Below are 16,880 nucleotides of genomic sequence, written 5' to 3'. Positions count from 1 at the left end.
ATAATTTTCATTAAGGCATAGCAAAACATTGTATATAAACTGTACAGGCTCGCTCGCATATTTGACCCTTTTTGTTGCGTGACAGGAAGATGTTTGGAAACACAACTTTGGCTGAGGCAAGAGGATGGTGGGAGCTGATATCTTTTTTTTTTTTTACCTTAGAAGAACTCTCTTTCATTTCCCTTTGCCGTCCTATTGGCCTTCCGAAAGCCCTTATGCAAACATGTCACTTATGACACCCTATTGCTTCCAGGATAGAATGCAAACTCATCAACTTGGTTTCCTTTTTTTTTTAATTTTTAACTTTATTTTGCCTTTAAGGCAACATTGAACATAATGCACAAATATAGAATGCATATAACTAGTATTATCCCTTGAATTTAATATAACACAATTACTATCTTTTCATGACACTTTATAATGTTTTTGTTTTGTAAGTTGCATCTTTTCTTTAAGGCTTAGAACTCTTAAACCTGAACACTTAATTCCTTAAAGTTGACAAAAGAATATACTTTGAAAAGCCTTTTATTAAGTTTTCATGCATACATACATACATACATACATACATACATACATACTCTGATTTTAGTAGACAGATTTTTACTTAACCCACTGATTTGCATTATGGATTTCAAAAGGTGCTGCCTGGAATAGATGTGATAGCCCAGTTCTTCAAAAGGTGGTTCTGGATCATCTACAGCAAACTATCACCCTGTTCTTTCTTAATTTAACATCAATTTCCTTTCATTTCTCAATAGCAGCAAGGTTTTTGTTCACATTTTACGTCAGAGAAGAAGATAGTATTACCCTTATCTCTCACTTCCTGACCTTGTTCTGAAGGATGATAACTGATACTTGGGTCATTCATGTTGTTTCCATGATAGTGATACATCTCTGCTTCCATCAGTGTGGGAACCAGTCTAGATCAGAGGATGCAGCTGTGACATTTGTTGTCTCACATGCAGAAAATCTATACCATCTGCCTTTGACCCTAGAACAAAATCTCCTTTTTTACACTCTCTCCAGAGGTGTTCCCATTCCGTATTGATTATTCTCACAAATAAAAAAATACAGGATAATTTTCACAAAGTGGGCGTGTTGTAAGTTTCAGATACCTGGCCCTGATAGTAGTGTCATCTCTGCACAAAGTCAAATAGACCTCATCCTTTTCACTGCACTTAGGTCAGGACAACACCTACTACTAGAGGTACCCAAACTCCAGAAATGCCATTGACAAGATAGGAGATTTTGACATACACATGCATTGATCATCTTTTTACTTTAAGATAATCCCCTTCTTGCCCATCAGTTAGGGAATGGCTGAGCAAGTTGTGGCATATGAACATAATAGATTACTACTGTGCAATAAGAAATGAAGGGGCAGGCAAATTTCAGAAAAACCTGGAAAGATGTGTATGAAGTGATACAAAGTGAAATGAACAGAACCAGGAAAATACTGAACATGCTATCAGCAATATTGTATGATGATCAACTGTGAGTAACTTAGCTGTTTTCAGCAACACAATGATCCAAGACAAGGTCAAAGGATGGAAAATGATATCCATATCCAAATAAATAACTGATGGACTCTGGTGGAAACAGACTTTTTTACTTACTTCATTTTTTGTGTGTTTTTTCCCTTTTGATCTGTTTCTTCTTTCACAACTGTGACTAATATGGATATGTTTTACATTATTGCACATATATAACCTATATTGAATTGCCTGCCATTTTAGGAAGAGGAGAGGGGATGAGGGAAGGGGAGGGAGGGAAAAAAAAATCTGGAACTCAAAATCTTAACATACAATTGGGAAAATAAAATGCTATTAAAAAACAACTTTCATATAATACACACATATACTACATATATATATATGACTCCAATTTAGCAAACATATTATCTACTGTGTAAATTGAGGGTACATAAAAAACATAATTCCCTTTTCATCCTTTAAGCTGTGCAAGGATTTCTTGAGCAGGAAATCCATGAATGTAGATAAAGTCATGAATCCAATAGGCTGTAATCACATGATCTGATTTCCAGTCCCATTCAATAAACTTCTCAAGCATCCCATAAGTAGTGAAAACCACACATTATCTTTTGCTTGTGTAACTGGTCTGCTTTTAATTCCATCCAATGGACAGTTTTCATTATCTTGTAGTACTTGAATTCTTCCTCAGTGGTGAGCATTAACATGATAGGAAGGTCCTCTTCTAACCAATGAATGTTACATTTGCAATGATCAAATGAAACATCTTTTGCAAAATTAAGAGACACAATCAGAAATCTTGTAGTCCTTTCCTAGGCGGTACTTAACAGGACATGGAAGTCAACAGTAAGTGGGAGCTCCAAACCTGAGTAAGAGCTGAAACTACAGTTACTTGTTGAGGGAGAGAAGGGGACCCTTTTCCCAAAGTCATCCTCCAGTCTTATGTTGATATTTAAAGGCATTCCTAACCTGACTCCATTCTATATTCCCATCATTATTTTTTCACATTGTTCCCCTTTATGTATTTTATGTTATCAAATTGATCTATTTACTATTACTCAAACTTGATATGCCATCTGCTTAAACACAGGTTGTCCAGTATGCCCCCAAATGTACTCCTTCATTGCATTTATCTATTAGAATTCTTAGTTTCATGGCTGAACTCAAATGCCGCTTCCCATGGTAAGTTTTTCCTGATCATAGATCCAGAACTAGAAGGTAATTTGAAGGTCACCTGGTCCAACCTCCTTATTTTATGGGTGAAGAAACTGAGACTCAGAGAGATTAAGGGATCTGTCCAAGGTCACAAAGGTAAAACATAGACGCTCTGATTTTCAAACTCAGGTCCTACAACTCTAAATTCAGTATTCTTTCACTGCACTACACTGTCTCCCTCTTTACTTTTTGTGTGGCTTATTTCAGAATTATGGCTTAAAATTAAATTGCTTGAAATCACTGGAACTGTCACCAGTCATATTGTACCTTCAGGGAGAAATTGTAACAAGATCAAATTGTCAAATTACCAGCAAAGAGCTGACGATGTGGCCACAAGAAATGTATGATTGAGTTTACAAATGGAAGCAGAACATAAAAAAAGCCTAGCAGAGCTGAGATTGGCAACTTAAAAGATGATCCCCTACTTTTTCCATTGACTATTATGAGACACGAGACTTCTTTAGCTGGACATTTTGATGTTTGTTCTTTCATTCATCATTAATTGAACAATTATAGAGATCAGCAAAAAATAAAAGCTCAGATTTAAATACTACTCCCTTCATTCAATAAATATTTATTAACCACCTATTATATGTAGAATACAATATTAGGTCTATGGGAGCTAACAGTTTTGCTATGGGCAATGGCATATATAGATAATTATAATGTAAAAAAGTATATAATAACTGTATAATAAGGGTACAAACAAGTTGCTACATGATATTTCTTTATTTTTCTGAATAAACAGTTCTGAATCAGAGAAGATTATAGGTTATTTACCCTATCAGACAAGACACTTTCCAGGAAAAGAGTAGGATGAAGAGAGAAGTTGAATGCTAGCAGACCAGTTGTAGTTTTCTTACTAAGCTACTTTCCCCCATAAGTTAATTTTATTTTCAACATACTAAAATAAAAGTTTTCTTTATTCTTTGCCTCCCTACCTCTATATTTACCAATGCGCTCTTCATCATTTGCAAAAAGCACCAAATAGTTGGTGTGTTGGTAATCCAATATAACAAAAAAGGTAAGGAGATCATTGTCATACACCCCAGAGATCATAAGCCATTAGCAAAGGCTATAATTACTGCACAAGCTTATAAGAACAATAGTCCTACATGAAAGAAAATAAGTATTTCCTGAAAAATGCCCAAATTAATCTATTATAATATTTTACAGTAATTTATTTTTAAAAAATACAGCTCCCTTTTTAATAGTCACTTACTTAGCTATAACAAGCTGATTGTTTTTCTCCCATTTTTCCAACCTGAGAAAATTACTATTTTAGTAAGCTAAAAATAAAATTGACTTACGGAGGAAAAGGAACAATAAGGGCCCATGGCACTAAAACTCATTAAGTTTTTTTTTAAGTGGAAATGAACAAAACATTATAAAATTATAGAAATCTTGAACAGGCATTCTTAAATAACCAAAACCTGGATGAGAGAAATAATGTAGACTCTTCATGGCAAGCTCTGTTTTGCATCTAGAAATTGTCTATTACTTTTAAGTCTGGGCTTGTCTTGGCTGGCATAAGCCAATAAACTAAAATACATTGGGTGATTTTTGGAGCATCTAAGCATCAAGAAATCCAGCAAATAGGCAATCTTTCTGATAACATGAATATTGAGGAATAAAGGAATAAATAACTAAATGTCACTAGCAAGTATATAAGAAGGATTTCTCTCTTTGCTGTTATCAATTCATATGGCTAATAGCATCAGTTTAGTTTCAGACACATTACTCAAAATACTAAACTTGTGTAAGAATTTAGAATTTGCAATGTTTGTTACTTCAATCAAGAAAGTAAGACAGGTGAGCTTTCCAAGCAGGAAGGCAGCTTTTATTGCCAGTAACATTAATGAAAATAGTAGCTCCTGTCACATTCTGAGGCTGCTTGTATACAACATATAAAAGCAAAACTAGTCCAGGCTTTGGGTCTGTTGTTTCTAGACTAGTATTTATACTATAGCTGTTTGTAGTAGCTATCACTGACCTTGTGACTGAGCCGTCTTCCTTTTCACTTGCAACTATGATCTCACTTTATCACACAGCCTAATGCATAAAACTTGCTAAAGGACATACAAGAAACAATGGAATGCAAACGTGGCCACATTAGGAAAGACCTCAAGCTAACCAGACTCACCAGGAACAGCACTGCTGTGCCACAATGTTATACTATTCAACTCTCTTGCTTTCTCTTTTTCCAATGCAACCATACCTAAAGACAGCTATTGGCTTTTTGTAAATAGGTATTCTTTAAAATACTCTCAGAACACTTTTCTTTCATTGGCGCCTATGTCTAGACTTGCACAAAGTAAGAGAAAAATGAGCAGAACCAAGAGAACCACTGTATACAGTAACAGCAATATTGTTTTAAGAACTTTAAGCAAATAAGTCATTTGGCTATTATAAATACCCAAATTAACTACAAAGGACATATAAAAGAAGACACTATTTGCATCCAGAGAAAGAAGTGATAAGTAGAAGTATATATATAATTTTACATATAAATATATATACATACATATGTATTTATGGCTAATGGCAGCCATTTTCAGGGTGGGGAAAGAAAAGAAAAAAGTTATCATTTACATGATAACTTTATTATATGTTTGAAAGAAATAGCAAGTTGTACATAATAGATTAGCAGTTTCATGAGCATCTATCTTTTTATTATACTATTTTACAGAAATGCTTGTTTTATTCCATAAATTAAAAATAAAATCAATAGAAATTAAAATACCATGAGGACCTGATAATATGTAGAATCCAGGCTTTTTCTAGCACCATTTCTTATGCCAAGTTCTCAAATCCTTTAGTTTCCTCATGGCACTGCTCAAAGCACTTGACTGAAGCATATACTTATCCTATATGTGGATCAGGCCCAAGGCTTAAGCAGAGTAGGTGGCTGCCTATATGATGGGATCTGAAAGGGACAAGAAAATGCCACCATCCAGGAATGTCTCCCTCACCAGGCTATCCCTAGTATTTGAAATTACACTAGTTATTACTTTAGATCCCTTGTTATAATTCCAGTACTAGAAAATAGTGTGAGTTTTTTTGTCAGAATTTTACCAGCATGACAACTAGTTGAGAGCAGTTCTAGACAGTGAAATGGATGGATAGCTAAGTCTAGAACACAGAAAGTAAATATCTATGTAGAGCTTAATAATTCAGAGGAAAGCATGAAGGTTCTGGACTCCTGGGAACAGATACTATCTCAAAAGGAGAGAAGGGAACCCCCATCAAGATCCTCCATAGACCCCCTCCTCCAGTCCCCCCAAACTACTTGGCCACTCCTAGATCTCTTCCACAGTCTTTCTATATATAAGGTCCACCTTGTCTCCATTAAGGTGCTCACATTCTTAAAATCTAACCAATGGCTGAGATTTACTCTAGCATGCTTGTCAATACGAGTCCACAAATGTTCAGATTCCTTAAGAGTCTGGCCAATATGGCGACTGTTAAATAAACTTTGTCTTTGGCTGAAAGAAGGCTTGGGTGGACCAAAATAGCATATTGCTATTTCCTGGTCCCAGTATCCCTAAACCTCTAAAACCTCATGAGGCTTTTGTGTGGCAAATGCTTTGTGGATCTTAGAGGGCCCATGGGAATGGTGGCCACTTGTGTCCTCTCTGACCTCAAGGGGCCCCTCCCCCCACATTCTATTCTGGCATCACAGAGGCTCAGTCCTGGGATTGGCCTGAGAAGTGTACAATTGGGAATTCTTCTAGGCTTCCAGCTCAGACTGGGGGATGATGGTGACTGGGATGTTGTGGTGGGTAGTGTTGCTATCCCTCCTGGGGACTGTGAGGGCTGATGCTGAGTCATCGTGCTCTGGCCTTTGTGGACAGAGGCCATTGTCCAAGTCATCTGACTCTCGGATCATTGGGGGCACGGCCGCATGCCCAGGTTCTTGGCCCTAGATAGTCAGTATATAGACACAGTATTGGAATGGCAAGTATAGGGACCACATATGTGGGGGCACCCTCATATCTCCGACTTGGGTTCTCAGTGCTGCCCACTGCTTCAATTAAAATGAAACGTGAGTGAGCTGGGGCCGGCTGTGGAGGAGGGGTGGGCAAGAGAGGTCTCCCTCCCCAGGGGGGGAGAGGGTTCTCTTTTTTTGTCTGTCTGTCTCTGGAGAAGCCCTGCCTGGGTATAAGCTTGATGAAGAGTTTTTCTCTCTCTCTTCTCTCCTCTTCCATTTCTGTCTCTGCGTGTACGGTAGCTTCTGGAATGGTTTTTTTGTCTCTCTTCTTCTTCTCTGTCTGTCTTCTCTTTGTTTCTCTGTCTCTCCCTCCTTCCTCCCTCCCTCCCTCCTCCTCCTCCTCCTCCTCCTCCTCCTCCTCCTCCTCCTCCTCCTTCTTCTTCTTCTTCTTCTTCTTCTTCTTCTTCTTCTTCTTCTTCTTCTTCTTCTTCTTCTTCTTCTTCTTCTTCTTCTTCTTCTTCTCCTGTCTCTCCCTCCCTCTCTCTCTCTCTCATATCTCCTTCTCTGCCTTCCCTCCTTCACTCCCTTGCCTGAGATGACTCTGGGTCCTCATTGATTCTTTCTTTCCCCAGTCACCTCGGTGGATGGCGGCTGTTGATTGGCGCATTGAAGATTGAGATCGGATGGACCCACAGCCCCTTGGACTCCACAGTGCAAGAGCGAAAGCCCATCAAGATAATACCACAGGAACATTACAATAAAGAGCTTAATAAAAATGACATTGCGCTGATAGAGATGGACAGACTGATAGAATGTGGGGACCTGGCCGGTATTGCCTGCCTGCCTTGGGCTAAAGAGCCCACAGTTACCCCTCAGTCCAAGTGTGCCATTGGTGGCTGGGGGCTCATATCAGAAGAAACGTTTGTGCCACATCCCATGCTGCAGGAAGCCGAGGTTGACCTGCTTGATACAACGTTGTGCAACAGAACCCTCTGGTACTATGGGACGATTCACCAAAGCAACCTTTGTGCTGGCTACTGGCATGGAAAGGTTGACACTTGCCAGGGGGACAGCGGGGGGCCGCTCATGTGTAAAGACGCACACAGTGGCACCTACGTGTTAGTCGGCATCATGAGCTGGGGGCTGGCTGTGGCCAAGCCTTTCGGCCAGGCGTCTACACGTCCACTTGGCACTTTCTGGACTGGATCGCCTCCAAGGTTGGGTCGGCCACTGTCTTTACTGAGCTACCTGCTCAGGCCAAGATCCCGACCGTTCCTAGGACCACAACTGTGAGACCTACCCGTCCCCCATTCTGGACCTGGATCTGGAGCACAAGGTCCTGGGCTGATCTACCCTGGTGGATGAGGACCAGACTCCCGCCGCTGAGGACCACTTGTGCCAAGGGTGCTTTACCTGAGATGTGGCCCAAGAACGAGCAGCCCTGGCCCCCAGGGAGTCGCTTAACTGGCTCACTCATCTACACCGCTCCCCAGTCCGGGATGTCCAATCCTGTGATGGATAAGGCCCAAGTTCTGGGCCCCACCCCCAGGCCTTGCTCTTCACACTCCCCTTCCCTAAGCGCTCGAAGTTGCTAGTAGACTCCATGAAGAGCAACAAGACCATAATGAGTTATGTCTGGAGAGTGTTGTCTATGGGCAGGCCAGGAGCCCCCTGCAGCCTGTCCTTCTGTCCTTGACCCCCGGGAATGGGTCAATAAAGTTGTATATGAAAAGAGAGAGAGAGAGAGAGAGAGAGAGAGAGAGAGAGAGAGAGAGAGAGAGAGAGAGAGAGAGAGAGAAGGAAATTGAAATTTTAGGTAGCAGGACGCCAAAGAACAATTTACTTGTTTTACTGTTGTACAAAAACAAGACCTGGCACCATAAAGATAAAATAATCCCAGTGACATGGATCTTCACTGGGGTCTTTTAAAATCTATGTGTTAAAAGCGTCATAAGGTTATGCATAGAGAAGACTCCCATTCATTCAGGGGGATTTTCATATCCCGTGTGAAAGTTCCCAATACAGGTACCATAGATTTTGCACTTCCTTTTGTATCCTCAGGAAGAAGCTTGATTTATGCCTTACCAGGCATAAAAAGGAAGAATAACCTTGATCTGCATCTTCTCCCCTGACTTCTTTAGTGAATACCTTAGCTAGTAGCATTGAGGATAGAGTGTTGAGCCTGAATCAGGAAGACCTGAGTTCGAATCCAGCTTCAGATACTTTTAAGTTGTGTGATCTTAGATGTCACTTAACTGCTATCTGCTTTGGTTTCATAACTCTACAATGAGGATAATAATAGCTCCTACCTAACAGGATTGTTGAGAGAATCAAATAGGATATTCATAAAAAGCACTTAGCACAGCTGCCTAACACACAATAGGCACTATATAAATTCCTATTTCTTTCTCCCTTCCATCTCTACTTCTGTCATTTTCCCCACTATAGCCAGGATTCTCTGTCATTATGACTTTCCTAGCTTTTCTATGGCCAGAGGGTGTTCTAGTTACAGGATACTGATGATGTTGTACCTTCTATTTCCCTTAAAGCATGAATGGAGGTTCTGAGGGGTCATCTTTTTCTCTATATAAATACGCCCTTGTATTACCAGTATTTATTTATATGAACCTCCACCTATATACACACATGTGTGTTGAAATTGAGTAAAAAGAAATAATCTTAATATAAATCAAGGTATCTGGCTCTGGAATCAGAAAACCTAGGTTCAATTCCACATTTGATGTTTATGACCCATGTAACTATAGACAATTCATTTAATCTCTCTAGGTCTCCATTTCTTTATCTATAAAGTGACAACCAGTCTCTAAATTTATGAACTTTTGGGACTCAGTATGTCTGTCTCCCCATTTTCATTCTAGTATAGTTGGAGAGGAAAAGGATAATAAGCATGTATGCATTATTTCATGGTGTCCTTTTGGGATGGTGAGGGAGTGCTAAATTTATATGCTAAGTCTGGAGTTGAGTGGATGAAGCAGTGTAAACATGTTACCTGCCACCTTTCTGAGAAGGGGAGCCAATGGTGGTCATTCAAGAAGTGGCACTAAATAGCATGTAAAGTAACGAAAAGTATTTAGTATTCAATCCATGACAAAAGTACCATAGGTTGTCAATGCTTGTGCTAAAATAATAACTGTCATTATTATTACAGCTGACATTTACATAAATCCAGTCCCCTTATTTTATAGAAAAGATTGAGGCTGAGAGTATTTAAATGAGTTTCCTGGGATCACATGGGTTGTAATTATAAAATTAAATATTTAAGTATTGAATGAAAATGAACAATCATTTATTAATCACTTACTATGGGTCAAGCATTGTGCTAAGTGCTATAAATACAAATAGAAAAAAAAAACCAAAACTAGAGCATCCCAGATTTCAAGGAGCTCACATTCTAGTTGGGAAGACAACATACGAAAGAAAATTTAGCTGTAAGACATATGGGGAAAAAAGTGTTCAAGAGGTAGAGTAGCAGGGCAGATGACAAGGCCCACAGTGCCTTAAGTTAGGTAAATAGGTCAAATACAGGTGCTAGAGATTGACAAGTCATAGATGCAACTAGGTAGCAAAGTGGATGTTTTTGGACCTGCAGTCAGGAAGACCTATGTTCAAATCCGGTCCAAGACACTTATTTGTTGTGTGACCCTGAGGCCAATTAACCTGTCTGCCTCAGTTTCCTCATGTGTAAGATGAGGGTAATGATAGTACCTGCCTCCCGAAATTATTGTAAGGAACAAATGAGATATTTGTAAAGCACTTTGCAAACTTTAGAAGGCTATAAAAATGGTGGCTAATACTATTTCAGATGCAGGGAAAGTGATAAAGCCTGATGACTTTCTATCTATGTTATCAAAAAGAAGAGAGCTTGTGACTCCATTCTCATCTATGCCATTGTGAGTAGTCAAGTATCCCAGATGGGCTCTTGGATAGCTAGATCCAGGGGAAGGCGTGAGGAAGAAGACAAACAGGAATGGTACCTTTGGTGGTAGCAAACCTTCTTGCTATCCAGGGGTTCTAAGATATTGTTAAAACCATTTTTTCAGTACTTCATTTTCCCCTTCAAATTAGAAAGTTAAGCAACGAGAAGAATCAACTATTGTATTCACTACTACCATCACCCCCAGCTTAGGATAATAACTTTTGCATTAGTTAGACTGGAGCATGTCAATTTTTTTGCCTTCCCTCTCTCCATACCTCACCTCACTAGCCTTCTGATTTCTCCCAAGTAGGCTGCCAATCTAATAGTACTTCTGTTCTCCACAGGGGAGTCTGCCTGCAAAATGACAGACATGCCCAAATATCTGTCAGTGTTTAGTACAGATAATGCAAGCCCAGCATTTTACCCCAACCTCAGTGGATGTGTTGCAATATTGTTTATGGTTTTCCCATTTGTGGCATGCTGCTTGGTTTCCTGTGAGTTGCTAGGAGAGCTCTCTGATAACAACTATGAGCCATCGAAACCTATGAGACTTCATTTATTATGGCATGATATACACATTACCTCACTTGTGTTAGACCATATGGAGAGCTCTCTGCTGAATTTGGCATAGTTACTGGGGTGAAACAGGGATGGATTCTGTTCCTCATCCTCTTCAATTATGCTGTATATTGGATCAGGCCGCCAACTTCAGCAGATCATGTGGGCATAGCAATCAGTCCTCAGGACAACAGCTCTGCTTTACCCTATGCCAATAAAGAGTGATAGATGAGCTAAAGAAGGGATAGTGAGTGGAAGGGAATAACATTGATCCCAAGTGCAAATCAATAGGGCTCAACAGGGACATAAAGCTAGGGAGTAGGAGGCAAATGGAAGGCAGGACACCCATTTGTCACTCATTGTGGGAGAAAAACAGGAACTTGAGAGAACTTGAAATGCTCATCCAACTCTAAGCACAAACAAGAATCCAGCAATGAGTTCTAAATGGAGACAAATCAACATTCCATGCTTGGATCAACACCACAGGGGAAAAGATGCATCCTGGGGACAAAACTCAGTCTGCCATGCAGATTTGCTTCTTGTTTAAAGAGGGAAAAAATGAATGCTTGGAAAATGCAGGTGCAAGAGGGGGGATTTTAATCGCTGCATGTAGATGCAGAGGGAAATGTGGAGAACATGCATGCTTCAGAATATCTGTTACAAAGAGAGGAAAAATATTTATGGCGCTTGCTCATATGCTTATCTATAACACACCAGGGTAATGAAGTCTGTCTTCTTGTAAGTGTAACTCATAGCGCACACAAAAGGTAGTGGCAAACAATACTATATACATGACATTCATTTGACTCAATAATAACAGAACTTCACTCCACGTCCCAAAGCTACCATGATAGCAATCACCCTAAAACTGACCATGATCTCCAGAGACTAGACATAATCTGTACCATCCAATTCATGCATAGTTATAGTCTTCTGTTCTGTTCTTAATATACTCTTTCTCTCCTAATTGTAAGAATGCCCCTAAACTTACCATGTTTTCGAAGCAGTATTCCTCTGCCTGTGTGAGGCATGAAAGTCTCCCTGAAAAACATGTATGAAGCCACATAAGTATACATGCATGCACAAATACACAAAGCCACCAGTCCTTTACACACACACACACACACACACACACACACACACACACACACACACATATACTTGTAAGCATTCAGCAAGAAGTTTGCAAGTGACTCAAGACAGAAGCTCATAGGTAGCAGCATGGAATAATGGCAAAAGCCTAAGATCTGTGTTCAAGTCCTGACTCTTCAATGTACTAGCCGTGTGACGAAAGCCTAGTCCCTTCACTTTGAGTCTGAGTTTCATCTCAAAACTAGGGCTAACATTACCTGTGCTACCTAATTCATGGGGCACTTTGTACATCTGAAAGAGTATATATGAATGTGAGTTATTGTTATATTGAAAGAACAACCTTTCCTCCCTCCTCTTGTTTCTCTCTCTCCTCTCTTTCTTGGTCTCTTTCTCTCTCTCTCTCTCTCTCTCTCTCTCTCTCTCTCTCTCTCTCTCTCTCTCTCTCCTTCTCCCTTGGTCCCTCTTTCCCTCTCATATGTGCCTCATCTTTATCAAAATGGACCATAAATAATCTAAGAGTTCCCTTTGCAAGCAAGACATCATCACTAATAATGAGCTATGGGTAAAGCAAACCTGTCCCTTCCAAAGGACAAGCTATAGCTAAGCTTATGGCTGATTATTAGAGGATAAAATCAAAAGATTGATGCCCCCCAAAAAAGTCTAATTAGTGTTAGTCTATTGGAGAGGAAGCTGAGCATGCTGCTCCACCACTGCCAAATGAAATTAAGGCCCAATTATTGATAAATGAAGAGTGGTTTGTGCTGGAGCCTGGCCTGGAGTCGAGGAAATACATCTGTCATTTGGCCTGCACAGGAGTCATTCATGTGTGACATAGCATCCTGTGCATTTATCATGCATCTGTAGATTTTTGTTTTAATTCAGTTAGCTGTCTAACTAGATTCAGTTCTGGATGCCTCGTACAGAGTCAGGATTTGGACTGACAGATGCAATTCTAGTTTGAAATGGTGTGTGACATGACTAGCTAGCCTGCATATTAATTATTATTGAAACCATTATAGGCCCTGCTTATGCACTAATGGCCGATTGTGTTATCTGTTTTGTGGTTTCCACGGTTAACAATTGCCCAGTTGCTCTAGGGCAGGTAGGAGACAAACTGGATCAATGGACCATTGTTGCTGAGCACACTTACTATTATGGGCAAATTAGAATGGAAGTGTTTGAAAGACCATGATGAGAATGCCCCTGTCTTCCCATCATACAAATTGCAAATTTTCCAAATGAGATAAGTGGGGGAGAAACACTTTTCATACATCTTAAGATGGCAAAATATTTTATTAATTCTATTGTCAACTCTGAATGAAAAACAAACATTTGTTAAAATGATAAAATTGTAACATCTTCACAATGGCTTTTTTCAATAATTCCAGTTCAGAGCAGGCAGCCCTAAGACTTCTTCCATCTACAGGCTTGGGGAAGTTTAATTTAAAGTTCATACAATTTCATCATCAGGGTATATGGGAAATTGAAAATAACTGTCACCTTTAGACCAAAACTGCTAATGGAGTTTTTGTCCAAAGTTCTGAGAAAAGACTTGGAACACTAATGAGAGCATCAGGGCAGCTAGCCTGGTTCAGATTTTCATCCTTTTTTTTTTTCTACCCCATGAATGAACATTTCATTTATGCTGATCACAGATTTAATTTGTGTGTACATATGTATGCATATGCCACTGAATGCATTTCTGCAAACTTCTGTAACAAACATTTTTAGTCCAGTGTGTATAAAATGAGGCGATGTGACTGAGATTCATCAAGTTTTCTGCCATCGGTACACTAACTTTCTGGGAGGAGAAATACAGGATTGGAAATCCTGTGTGTTCCATGTTCAGTGTGACTGGAATTAGAAATTTTCCTTTTCTAAAGAAATTTCAAAGTCAGAGATAGTTCTTTTGAAGTTGCTAATCACTTTAATAAGGCAAAATGTAAAATGGCTATAAAATTGAAGATGACATCTTTTGTATTAAATACAGTCCACTTTTGGCAGCTTTAGTTAAGCCGGTTGAAATTTACCACTTTCCTGGATGCTTCTTATTTATTGGAGAACCCACTTTTTTGTATTAGTGGTTAATGAAAGCTTGTACTTTCCTAAACAATTAAAAATGTGCACCTCAGAATGAATGATTTTGTACTCCTGAAGGATTTTTAATATTATTTTTCTAAAAGGAGGAATTTAAAGGAAAGCTGCTGTCTTTTAAAAATGCAGTCATTTGATGATGATATTGGGTTACGAGATTTTAGTTGTTCAAGATCATTTTGAATAAAAGAGCAAATTAGAAGGTAAAAAAAATCTCAGTACAAATAGATCTTAAAATATCAACAGTCATAATATTCAGGAAATATAAGTGAATTTTGACTTTACAGTTTGGAAGCTATTATCATTTTTTTGTGATTAGCTGCTCCAATTTACAGTGTTTGCCTCACCGCTTTATTTCTCTCAAAAGGTTTTTTTATAAGACTCCTAAAACTTAATTATGGCTTATGCAAATATCATTTGAGGGAAAAGAGGGTAATATTTAATCTTTAAAAGGCATTGTTAGGTTAAATGCTAGGAAAGTAGTTGTATGTATTAAATGGCGTTTGGAGGAACAAATGGTCTGAGGGAGGGGAAGCTTCCTTGCTGAGGGGATGCTAATAACTTTCTTAAAACCACTCCTCTGGGGATAATGTTTTCCAAACTTTCTGTCAAAGGTGAATGTCTTAGAAAGTTGAAAAAAAAATCCACTTTGCTGTTTCTGAATTATGCAAGGATCAGAAGGAAAACACTGCTCACAAAGCACCAAGCTAAATCGGATCAACTGATAGAAAAACTGACCAAGGAGTGAAAAATGTGGTCAGTCAGCCAATGGCATTGTAATTGATATACAAAATAATGTACTTGGTTTTCTTTTTTTTAATTTTCCTTTTTTATTGCAATGATTTTTTTTTACTTTCTTAACTGGAAGCTTGGGAGATACCAGACTCCCCAAATAAGTTTAATGTAAATGTGATTCCCATAACAGCAATACATGTTTTGTCAGTTGAAAAGAATTTACTAAGCACCTACTATGTGTGAGACACCATGCTTAAGGAATCAGTTGAGGCCTACTAAGTGTTAAATACTGTGCTGGGTACTAGGTGAACAAAGACAAAAATGAAGTGGTCCCTATCTCCAAGGAGCTTACGTTCTACTGAAAGGGAAACAACATGTACATAACTGAATATAAATATATACACACTAAGAGATAGGGACTGGACCTGACATTTCATAGGTATAGTTAATTCCCAGGTGATGACATTATCTCCCCCTGTTGAGGCAAGTCAGTACCTTCTCTGCAATTTATAATTTTAGAGAGTTGTCTGATAACATGGATAAGTCCAGGATCTTGCCCAGGGTCATGTAGCCCGCATATGTCTTGAACCCATGTCTTTCTGGCTTCAAGGTCCTCTCTTTTCTCATTATATTATGCTCCTTCTCTGTAGTAGTTAAATACAAATAGCTTTGTTGGTGGAAGGAGAACACTGCAGGGAATCAGCAAAGGCCTATAGAAGGTTTAATAAATTTGCTATTGCAGACTCTGGGTAGAAGAACAAAATTGAATAGTTTCTGAATAAACAAGAGATAGAGAACAAAGTTAGGTGCAAAATGGATAATTTTGATTATATTAAAAAGTTTTTGTACAAGTTAAACAAATGTAGCCAACATCATTTTATAGAAAGTTTATCACGTAAAGGTCTCATGTCTAAAATATATAAAGAACTTTGTCAAATCTATAAGAATACAAGAAATTCCCCAATTGATAAATAGTTGAAGGATATGAACAGGCAGTTTTCCAATGAAGAAATCAAAACAATGTATAGTCCTATGGAAAAAAATGCTTTAAATCATTATTGATTGGAATTAAAGTGAATTTGAAATAATCAGGGAAGATGTATGTTTTTTCAGCCTTAAGCATGAAACTAGTCTATTGAGAATGGGGGAGGAATGTGGTTTATAAGAAACATAGTGTGGAAAGACCCTCCATCAATGCAGATTAGCAACTCAGTGCTATCTTAGTCTTAAAGACTCAAGGAGGTGGGGAGGTAGATGATTTAAGTGACTTGCTCTTTAGTCCCACTCCTAATATGTGTCAGAGGTAGGATTTGAACCCACTTCTTCCTGACTTCAAAGCTGGTAATTAACTATTATGCAATACTCTCTAAGTTGAAAGGATACAGTACAGAATATTTGATACTATGAAGGTATAATATGTTAGACCTGAGAACAATGTTAAGGATTTGTTTGAAGTTTGGGGATAGAAGGAGAAGAGATTTTAATAAGGCTTCTTCAAAGCAAAGAGTAGAAAAAGCTTCCACCTTAAGATAGAAGTCTTATGGAAGATAAGTTCAAAACACTAAATAATTATTCACTCAGTAAAACTGTGGAAATTTTCTTTGATTGTAGTGTATGTAGCCTTAGTGTGGCATTATTATTAAATGTATTGGCCTAGATATATGTTTCTCGGGAAGACCATTCCATCTATTCTGGTGTATAAAGTGGGTAGGCTTTGGGTCTATATAGGAACTGTTGGCTTTGAGCCTACTATAACATGTAGAGAATGATTCTCTCTTCATTTATAGAGAACAAATCACTCTGTAAAGGTGAATAAAAATTGTCATAT

At 38.6% G+C, this 16,880-nt stretch overlaps 1 pseudogene across 1 annotated transcript; it reads left to right on the top strand.

Annotated features, from left to right (window-relative positions):
* The first annotated feature begins 6,466 nt into the window (after positions 1–6,466).
* On the top strand, positions 6,467–8,381 carry LOC110213369 (acrosin pseudogene; annotated as a pseudogene). The gene is made up of 2 exons (XR_013485700.1): positions 6,467–6,750; positions 7,269–8,381. The product of XR_013485700.1 is annotated as an acrosin pseudogene (transcript).
* The last annotated feature ends 8,499 nt before the right edge of the window (positions 8,382–16,880 follow it).

The sequence above is a fragment of the Phascolarctos cinereus genome, unplaced genomic scaffold, assembly GCF_003287225.1.
Source record: "Phascolarctos cinereus isolate Bilbo 61053 unplaced genomic scaffold, phaCin_HiC Scaffold_4;HRSCAF=312, whole genome shotgun sequence".
Lineage (NCBI taxonomy): Eukaryota > Metazoa > Chordata > Mammalia > Diprotodontia > Phascolarctidae > Phascolarctos > Phascolarctos cinereus.
This window is presented reverse-complemented; position numbering and strand designations above follow the sequence as displayed.